The following is a 10,777-nucleotide window of genomic DNA, read 5'->3' as shown; positions in this document are numbered from 1 at the left end:
CCTCGCAACCCGCGGCGCGCTCGCTCTGCGCATGTCCAAGAAAGGCCAGGGGCGCGAGAGTGGCAGGTTCGAATCCTTGCCTCCCTTCCTCGGCCTTCCCGCCGTCCTCCGCCGCCAGCCATTTTAGCAGGACCGGGAGCAGAAAACGCCCCGAGTTGATGCCCGGGCTTCTGAGCCTACGCTGGAGTCTCGCCCCGAGAAACACAGAATAAAAGCCAAATGGAGCAGACCGAAGGGTCTCGCAGTCTGGCGTCGCTGCCCCCAGCGGCTGCCAAGTGCCTGCCGGGCATGATCATCATCACACGCTAATCCACGGAGCTATCCAGCTGATGAGGGCAGGACTCCGATGCACTGCCTCTGACCCTGGAGGTTCCGCTAGCTGCTAGAAGTCAAGAGATTGTTCTTCTAGCGGTCGTTAGTTAGCTAATAGCAGAGCCCTACTGAGTTTATCAAATTCCCTTTAAAGCTATATAAGCTAGTAGCTATTTCTCCATCTGGAGGAAGCCGATTTTGTTTGTTTATGCAGGATAACTCTTACACGCATTTAACTTGCGTGCATTCAGCTTTACACGCTTGGCAAAAAATATATATATAAAGGGGGTGGAGGAAATGACTTTGGCAAGCCCCACCCACCATTGAACCCAATGTGTTTTGACTACTTGTGATTTTAGCTTTATGCACTTGCCCCAGAATGCAACCCTTACGTAAGTTGAGAGTCGTCTGTACCCCATTTTGTCCGGCTTGAAATGAATCTACTGCCAACCACTGTTGTATGGCCGCAGTTTCTAGCAGTAAGAATGTAACTCCGCTACTGGATTGGTCCAAAGGTCCATCTACTAGGCCAATGTTTTCTTCTCATGGTAGCTAACCAGATGTCTCTGGGAGGGCTGCAAGCGGAACACTCTCCTCACTTGTGATTTCCAGAAGCTGGTATACAAGAACATACCATCCCCAACGCTGGAGACAATATAAAGCCATTATGGTTAGTAGCAATGAATGGCTGTTTTCCTCCACAAATTTCTCTATGCCCTCATTTAAAGCCATCACTACATCTTATGGGAGTGAATTCTATAATTTTAACTATGTACTGTTTGAAGTTCCTCTCAAAGAGGAAAAACTGCTCTCAATCCACTTTCTCTACATCAGAATCATGTGCCCACCACCCAAATCCAGTCACTTCCCCCTCTTCATAAACCAAAAATACCCAGGCACTACTGCCTTTCCTCATGAAGGTGATGGTCAATCACTTGTTTCAGGTATCTTTTCTGTACCTGTCCTAGCTCTAGGATTTATGTTTTGAGATGGGACGATCAGAACTGTACACTGTTTGAAATACGGACACATAATAGCTGGCTGCTTTGTTTTCAGTCCTTTTCAAGTAATTCTTTGCTTAGAATATGCTTCCTTCCTCTCATAGGACTCCTTTAGCCATAAAAATGCCTTGCGTTTCTTCACACTAGGAGGGTAAAGATATATGCAACATAAAATATATGTTGTAGACATGCATTGTCTCTCCCACACATAAACCTGCTGGGGACATGCTGGCGCCACACAGTACATGGTAGTGTAAAAGTCCCTATGCATAGCAAGACAGTTTATATAGGGCAGGTGAATTATGTTGCTGGGAGCTGGAGAGGTGTGGATAGAGCAGGGGTCAGCAAACTTTTTCAGCAGGAGGCCGGTTTACTGTCCCTCAGACATTGCGGGGGGCCAGACTATATTTTTTTGGGGGGGAGTGAATGAACGAATTCCTATGCCCCACAAATAACCCAGCGATGCATTTACTCATGTAAAAACACGCTGATTTCTGTACCGTCCGCAGGCCGGATTTAGAAGGCGATTGGGCCGGATTCGGCCCCCGGACCTTAGTTTGCCTACCCATGGGCTAGAGAAACAGTAATGACTGAAGATTAAGGCACTTGTGAACGCCCCAATCCTAAGTGCATTTACTCTGAAGTATAAGTCTTGTGCAGTTAAGTGGAGTTTACTTCCACATCAGTGCTGTGGGACTGCACTGCAGCCAGAGCGTGCCTGCCAAACAAGGTGCGCGCTCAGGGACGTCTTTCCCATAGAGCTTAGTGGGCGCTGCACCACAGCGCCGCCCTCTAGGGGCGGCCCAGCGAGTGGGGGAGTTGCGCGGCTTTGCCTGCGGCCTCCCTTTTCCCTGCACGCCGGAGCGTGCAGCTCGCCTCCCAAGCCCCGAAGAGGGTGGGTGGGAACGGTTTCGTCGGGGAAGCTGAAGCCTCTCCCAGCAGCTCCCTGCCAAAGCTCCCCACCAGCAAGCGAAGACCCCGCCTCTCCCTTTTCGGGCGGCTTCCCGGCAGGCAGAAGTGAACTCCAAAGCATTTGCAAAGACTCTCCTCCTCACCCAGGAGCAGAAAGAGCTGCTTTGGCTGCTGCCCCTGCGACTCAGTCCATGCTCTTTTCTGGAGACCCAGCTGAACTCTGAGCGAATTATTTCATGGGGTCTGCCCAAGGCGTTTGGCTACCCGCCCCCCAGACCCGTCCTTAGCTGTGCCCAAGTGCACTTTTATTTCTCCCTTTAAGTAGCGTGGCGAAATGCAGCGGGCTGCAAACGCTCCCCCCGCACGCTGCGTGTGTGGTCGTGGGCGAGGACAATCTGCTACTGTCCCGCCTCACCCACCCGCCCACTCACTTCGAGGGGATCAGGGAAGCCTGCGTGGGCGGGAGGAGCGACGCTATTTCTGCCCCGGCTCAGCTTCCTGACCACCACCCTCCTCTCCGTCGCTGGGTTAAATGCCCTCTCCTTCCTGCTTTCCTCTGTCCCACTTTCTATCCAGTAAAGGAAGGGGTAGGTTCCCCCCACCCCCAGCTCTTGTCTCTCCTTCCCTGTAGTGAAATCTTGTGGAATTCCCAAGTTCAGGTCAACAACTCTGGGGGACCTTTCCTTAAAAAGGTCAACAACTTTGGGGTCCGCCCCCCCTTAAAAAGGTCGACAACATTCTGTTCCTGAGAGCACTAGGCCTGCTCAGCCACAGAGACAGAAGGCTCCCACGGGTATGGGAAGAATTGCAAGCCAGGGAACCTTTTGCATCCCTGAAAGCTTTTCCACTGCTCCACAGACTTCCCCCCCACCCACACGTGTAGATCAATATCTTGCGTGCCAGCCAGCATCCTCCCGTCCAGCCTGCACAATGAATTCATCCATCACTTTGCTCTTTTCCTAATGAATATTTTCTCCCTTGTAAGGGTTGTTGCTAAAGTCTCTGCACGGCAATATTTCTCCTTCAGGATGTCACTCTGCTTAGGAGGCTGTGGTAGAGTTTAATAACAGGGCCTGCTGCTGCTGCTCCTTGGTGATTTTTCCCTCTCCCAAATCCATGCTCCTAACCCCCCATCTCCCCCACTTCAGTGCCAATATTTAAAATAAGAGTTATAATACATCTCCTCTGTGAGGTTTTCTGCCGTTAAGAGGTCATTATAATGAATCAAGATAGGCTTCAAAACGCTGTGGAATGCCAGAATTACATTGCAGGGAAGGTTTTCTTGCTCATATGCCTGTGCACACAAGGTGCAAGGAACTGCTCTAGGTCCCTGCCCTTCTTACTAAGAATGCATATAATGCTGCATTTTGTATTACCTCGTGAAACTCAAAAGACAATGCTGTTCAGTACAGATGTTATTTCGTTTACGTCTTTTGAAGGCACCCACATTCTAACAATGGGGTTAGCCTGCAGTTAGGCCTTTTAAACAGCAGCGGGAGTCACCTGCGGAAAGAACAAACTGAATTTCTCTGAAGAGGGTTTCAGGGGATGAAGCACATGGTCAGAGTTCATAGCAAGCTGCGGGAAGGTTAACATTGTAACAAATGCTTTTAAAAATGTGCCACACAGTTTAGAGATCTTGATAGTGCAGCAGTTTTTTAGACACTCATGCACGCAATGTCCTCTGGCCATGACACAAACCACATTATAATAAGGGGGGGGGGGAGAGACACCCACATGCATTGTAGACCTTGAAAGTTCATGCTATAATAAATTTGTGATTCTATAAGATGCCCTCCTTTGCTATGAACCACAACCCCTCAGATTATTTTGTATTGTGATTTCATTATGGTTTGGGGTTCCCTGGTTGCTTTTCTTGTTGTTAAAGTTCATTGTGCTGTTTGTGTTATACTTATTCTGTAAATGCCAGTCATTCAGTTTGGAAAATTGGAAGGAAATTGACACATGGCAAAGAACACCCTAATTGTTGGGATTCTTTTGTTTGTTACGAGGTTTAAAAATATTTCACACAGAAAAGGCAAACACAACACATTGTCTTTTTTCTTTTCTGCCTAACTTCCCCTTGATGTTTTAAATTTATATCCCAATCTTCCTCCCAAAGCAGCTCCAGGGTGGTTAGCAACAAATGATAGAAACAATAACAATGTTTTAAAAACTTATTTTATTGGATGATGTGAAAGTGTGCTTGATTGTACGAGAGAAATGCCTGCTAATGACTGTTGAAAAACATTTGTACATAAAATCTGTGGATTTATTTCTGATAATCAAGCTGTAAATTATCAGAGTAGGCAATAGGAAGCGTTTCCTCACACAACCCATAACAAATGTGTATAGCTCAATTGGTTAGAGCGTGGTGCTGATAACACCAAGGTCACAGGTTCCATCCCCATGTGGGACAGCTGCATTTTTGCAGGGGGTTGGACTAGACCAGGGGTCTGCAACCCGGGGCTCCGGAGCCGCATGTGGCTCTTTTACACCTTTGCTGCAGCTCCGGGGCAGATACTAGCGAGGGGAGGAGGCGCATTGTGCGCCCCGACACTCCCCACTGTGGCGGGCACTGTATGGCTGTGACGTCGCATGGGGGCGGTGCGTGTGTTAGTCACACACCGTCCCGACGTCACCTTCCCGGTTTTGCGGCTCCCAGTTGTTTTTTTCTTCAGAAATGGGTCCAAGTGGCTCTTTTTGTCTTAAAGGTTGCAGACCCTTGGACTAGACAATCCTCAGGGTCCAGCTCGACGATTCTGTAACTCACTACCACCATATGTACTGATAGCTTTAAAGGAGAGTTACATAAATTCATAAAGGAAATGTCTCTGAGTGATATAAAGCACCAACAGTAACTGGAGCCTCCAAGTTCAGAGGCAGTTTTAGTTTTGAATAGAAGATGCCTGGGGAGAACAGTTGACCTTCATGCCCTGACCGTAGCCTTGCCTCATGGAAGCATTTGCACAGCCACCGTTGAAATCAGAATGCTGGAGAAGAGGGACCATTGGAATGATCCAGCAAGTCTCTCCCTCTGTTCTTATGCAGTACCCTGTGCCTGACGGAAATAAACTACACATTCAGGAACACAATCGGATAGGCCAGATTGGATTACTGTAATGCACTCTACACGAGGACGGTTTGAAACGTAAGAGCCCTGCTGGATCAGGCCAAAGATCCATCTAGGTGCACTCAGGTCCTCCTTGCAAATTTCCCATAGGCAACAACAATCGCCCCACTTGCAATTCCCAGCAGCTTGTTCAGAGGGATATTGACACTAGTAGTAAAACATAGCTGTCATAGTGAGTAACCCTCAATAGCATTATCCTCCATTAATTTCTCTACTCCTCTTTTAAAACCATTCAAGTTGGTGGCCATCAGCACATTGTCTAGGAGCAGATCCAGTTTAACTGACTGTGTGAAGTACTTATTTTGTCTGACCCAAATCTTGCATCCTTCCACTTTATTGGATGCACCTGGCTTATAGTATCATGCAGGAGACTTCAGATTTGAGCAGAACATGCAAGTCAGCATGTTAACCAGAGTATCTAAAGCATCACTTGAAGCCCTTCTCCAACTGCCCCTCCTGTAAAATACATCATGGGTGGACAAAACAGGCCAGAGCCTTTTGGTCACACTGCCAGAATTTGGAATAGCCTCCCAAGAGAGGCCTACCTGGCTCCATCAGTTTTACCTGTCAGCAAGCCTTTTGGGATGCTGCATTTATAAACAAGATTTGACTTTTTTAGCTGCTTGTTTTTAGTGATAATTGTTATTATTTTTTAAATATATTATAAATTGAACATGTTCATTTCCCTGATTAATTTTCATAGACAGGCAGGATATAAATATTGGAAACAATATAAATAGGACAACCAGGAAATTTCCTAGCATGCCAAACTTCATGCTAGGGATTATTATGAAAGGCACTGACACTGGAATTAAATTGCTAGTTTTGTAATGCCTTGAAATAAATCTGCCCTACAGCTAAACGTGGAATCCTGGTCACTCCCTTGCACAGAGTTGGAAGATGACAAAATTATCCAAATGGAGAATTCATCCTCAAAACAGCTACTATCCTATACATACCTACCCGTGTGAGTATAAACCATAAAAAAACATTGGGAGTTGCTGCACGATTGTAGGCAGGTTTTTGTAATTAGCATTTTGTGTGTCTTTCCTCAGGATGGCTTCTGCTACACTATCTGGCCCTAATGTGCTATAAAAGGGAACGTTTATAAATCTTGGGTACAGAGCTGCAATGGCACCCCATGCAGGCATTGGACTGAAATTTCCCTAAGTGCACAAATACAATAGGAGACCGGTCCCCTCTGTTTCGTTGCTCCACTTTTTGATTTCCTGATAATATTCTGAAAAGCAAACTAAGATAATAACACGCCTTGCCACTGTTGACACAAGCTCAAACTGCCCCAGGTTTAAGGAGGCAGGAAGAGATACCCATCAGCACACAGGATGTTGCAAAGCCACCAAGGAAAGCGAGATATATTTTTCTTAGTTTTTAATGGAAACAACCTCAACGGCTTAAGCATGTAGAAAATAATACTGTCAAGTTCTCCTTTCCTTTCTTCTTCCTCCTCCACCCCCTTTTCTTTGTTTAGGGAGGATGATAATACAGTTGTTGCATGCTGGAAACTGTACATTGTATAACCACCAAACAACAACAACAAAAAAAACCCCAAACCAGAAATGAAAGCAGAAACAGGATATCCTTTACAATGAGGAACATGCAAGAATCAAGGTTAGTGTTATAGAGTTCCTCAGCAGGACTCAGGGTTTTTAATACATTGCTCAGATTTAGATTTTGGCCCTTCTGGAAGAAGCTCATGGTGCCAATAACGGTCTAAATGTTCTGGAGCAGCAAGGACATGTCAACATCTTCACTTTTTAAGGCACGGATAATACTTTCAAAGGCCACATGAACGTACAGGAGGGAAGGCATCTTGTTCCTTTGATGCTGGCAGCTGAATAAACAAAGCCTGATATTCATTCTCTAAATAGTAAATCAGATATATTTAAGTTCACAACATCTGAAAAACCTGTAGTTCTTTTTTTTAATTTGCCTTCTTGCTTCTGGGTGTGGCAGGTATGTACACAGGAATACGATCATCAAGATCATCTTCACAGGCTTTAAAACTACATAATTTTATATTTAAAAAAACAAACTCCAAAGCTCAAGCTCTCAGTTGTTTATAACAAGTGCTAAGAGGTGAGCAATATTTTCCAGGTTAACTGTTAATACATGGGGTCAAAGTAATGGGACAAACCCTTAAAGATACAACTCCAAGACACATCATGGTACTCATAGAAGATTCACCTGATAATACACACATTCAATCGAATCAGTACTGTAATAGAATGCCCACATACAAACAATTGAAATTGGATAAAGCTATCATGTCAATTAAAAAATCCAGAATATAAAAAGTCTCTCTCATTTTGTTCAGAAAACCTTTTCCTTTAATCTAAAGTTTCCATTATTCTAAAACTTCACGAGAGCAGCAACACCCTATTTACTTATTTACAGTGCTTTTTTCTGGGGGTACGCATACCCCTAAACATTTTGTGAATCTTTGTACTTTTGTCCATTTACTGTATTTATTTTTCCCAATTTGAAGTATAAAATGGTGCTTTACTTGAGTAAAAATGACAGTGCCCCTAAACATTTTTTTTTAGAAAAAAAAACTGCTTATTTATATATTAAATTTGTATATCTGAATCATGGGTGATCCTTCTTGACGGTACATTGAAGATGATGAAGACTTGTATACTGTACAATAGCAGCTAATAGGAGCTGAGATATATTAGGCATTTCTAATGGGACCAGGCTGTTAGTGACTGAACTTGGGATTGTTTGATTTCTAAACTATTGCTGCAGCTATTGTTTACCTTTGGATTTCTTTTTTACAGACTTGATAGGCAATTGCCCGTTGCAATTGTATGTTTATATATGGATATTAAATTTAAAACGATCAGGCTAGATGTGTATGCATTATCGTTGCAATCGTTTGTGTATACTGTACAAATAACATGCCCCCTTCTTTCAAACAGCAATGCTGCTCCAAACCAGAACTGTTTGTAAATTTGTGGGAATTTGAGCAGGGAAACCTGGGCTGAAGACTCAGCTCAGCTGTGAATGCAGCTGAATGGACTGTGACATGATCATAATCTAACCTAAGTTCCTACATGCAAATGAAGCTGACCCAATAGAATCAGTATCAGAACGCATTTCTTGTCAATGTGCCAATGAGACTTTTTTTGTTCTCATTATTCAGTCATTGTTTCCCCTTGACGCTCTTGGCATCATAGGAGCGAAATTAGCCGAGGTAGGGAAGATCTCTAAATTTCTCTGGAAAGCAACAGGAGACAGAGGATGCAGTAGAACACAGCATTATCTGAACCATTTTGCAGGGAAGCTGATAACATACATGATGCCTATTTATGCCGCAAGTAAAGGAATTTGGCATCTACAATAGCATCTGTAAAATCCTTCAGAATCCTTAAAATTTCTTACCTAAAAAGAAAAAGCAAGTTTCTAGTCCTCATAATACCGATCGACTTAAGAGTAGTTTTGGATCTGCTGGTGAGCCAGAAACCAGAGGTAAAATTGGTTGAGGATTTCACTTATTTTTACAAACTTTCTTGTTACTTTTCAGTTGCTCTGAATCGGTTTCTACTCTTTCCTAATTCTATATTCAGCAAGTGAGGGAAAGAAATAAAACAGATTCAAACCTATTTTAACAAAGCAACAATATTTATCCACTTCAGTATTTGTAGGCATTTTCTCAGTTTGATTTTGGGTGTGTGGAAAAATCAGTGCAGAATGTAAAGACGTGGGTTCAGATCTCCTCACTCAGCCTTGATGGCCCTTGCCTTGTCTTTCCTTCTCTCCCACCACTCTATGCCACCGAGTTATTGTAAGGAAAAGAAAGGATAGCCTTTCCTCCACGTATAGGTCCAGTGCCGAGGAAGAGTAGGACAGAAACCTGTAAATGGCTATCTCTTGTTTATTCACCTCTCAGATGAAGTTCTGGTGGCTTTTGAAAATCTCTGGATCTGACTACTAAAATCATTCCAACATAGTTATCAGTGGAAAAAGAAATTGTGCTTTCAGCTGAGTACAGACAGTTATTTATCTAGAAGAACAGGACCTATTCTTCTTTACCACTACTGCAGTACTAGACCTAGTCCAGCATTGAAAACTCATGGAAGAGCTGCAGGATGCACCAGTCAGGGAACTAGACAATGAATTTACTGTCCCCCTTGGAACAAGAACATTCCTAGGAAACTCTTTACTCCACACAGAAGCAACTAAGCCCAGTGCCACCTAGTGGCTACCCTTTATAACGACACTATCCACATAACAACCATACAAATCTAAAGGGTGCATGGGAAATGCCTCTCTGCAAGTCAAAAAGACACCTGAAGTGGCTAAAGTAGACTGCTGCAATCAATTTCTAGTGTAGTCAGTTTCACATCTAAGAAAAATCTGTATTTTTTCTTCTTTCCAATGAGGATACTCAACTCCCATTCAAAAACAAACCCTTCAATCTTTAAATTTCCCAAATGCTCTGGACATGGAAAAAGAAAGGATGTGTTATTTATCACTAAGCATCCCTATCAGTCACACATCTATCTACTGCATCTATCTAATACTAACATTTTTGCGGGTTGCTGACCTCTCTGTAAGCCAGCTTGGAGTAAGCGCACTACTACTCAGCAACCTACTAAACTAGTTTGAGCAGGGACTATGATGGGACACAGATGGGTGGCATCCCAATAAATTCTAAGTGTCACAGAACCTCCTCTCTCCTTCCACAGATTTGCTTGGTGGGTCCTCTAAACCAGGGGTCAGCAAACTTTTTCAGCAGGGGGCTGGTCTACTGTCCCTCAGACCTTGTGAAAGGCCGGACTAGATTTGGAAGAAAAAAGAAAAAGAATGAATTCCTATGCCCCACAAATAACCCAGAGATGCATTTTTAAAAGAAGCACACATTCTACGCATGTAAAAACATGCTGATTCCCAGACCGTCCGCAGGCTGGATTTAGAAGGTGATTGGGCCTTAGTTTGCCCACCCATGCTCTAAACCAGCGGTTCTCAACCTATGGGACCCCAGATGTTGTTGGACTACAACTCCCATCATCCCTGAGCTCTGGCCTTGCTAGCTAGGGGTGATGGGAGTTGTAGTTCAACATCTGGAGACCCACAGGTTGAGAAAGGCTGCAAACCCTCTGGAGTAGATTAGGGGATGGTGTGGCAGGCATGTGGTGGAAGATGAGGGAGGGGGAGTTCTGTTGCACACGCATAATGACTTAGCTGGATTCAACCAAATATATACCACAAGCAATTGCATGCCTACAATATCACTTGCGGGTCTTTATTACCTATTGTCTGCACAGAGTCTTAGAAAGGCAGAAATCATCCGTCAAAGAGATATGAAATGTCGGGATGTGCATTTGTTCTCTTACATTAATATCACAACCTTTCTTCTGTCATGGAACCCAAGGCAGTAAATGCATGGCGCCTTCCA

General features: G+C 44.2%; 1 long non-coding RNA gene across 1 annotated transcript; it reads left to right on the top strand.

Moving 5' to 3' along the window:
* The first annotated feature begins 43 nt into the window (after window positions 1-43).
* Window positions 44-10,501, top strand: LOC310709596. The gene is made up of 3 exons (XR_014527596.1): window positions 44-66; window positions 865-982; window positions 6,216-10,501. It is a non-coding gene; the product is annotated as an uncharacterized lncRNA (long non-coding RNA).
* Window positions 10,502-10,777: the final 276 nt, after the last annotated feature.

The sequence above is a fragment of the Podarcis liolepis genome, assembly GCF_965112155.1.
Source record: "Podarcis liolepis genome assembly, chromosome: 6".
NCBI lineage: Eukaryota > Metazoa > Chordata > Lepidosauria > Squamata > Lacertidae > Podarcis > Podarcis liolepis.
Note: the sequence above shows the minus strand (reverse complement) of the source record. Positions and strands in the feature narration are given on the sequence as shown.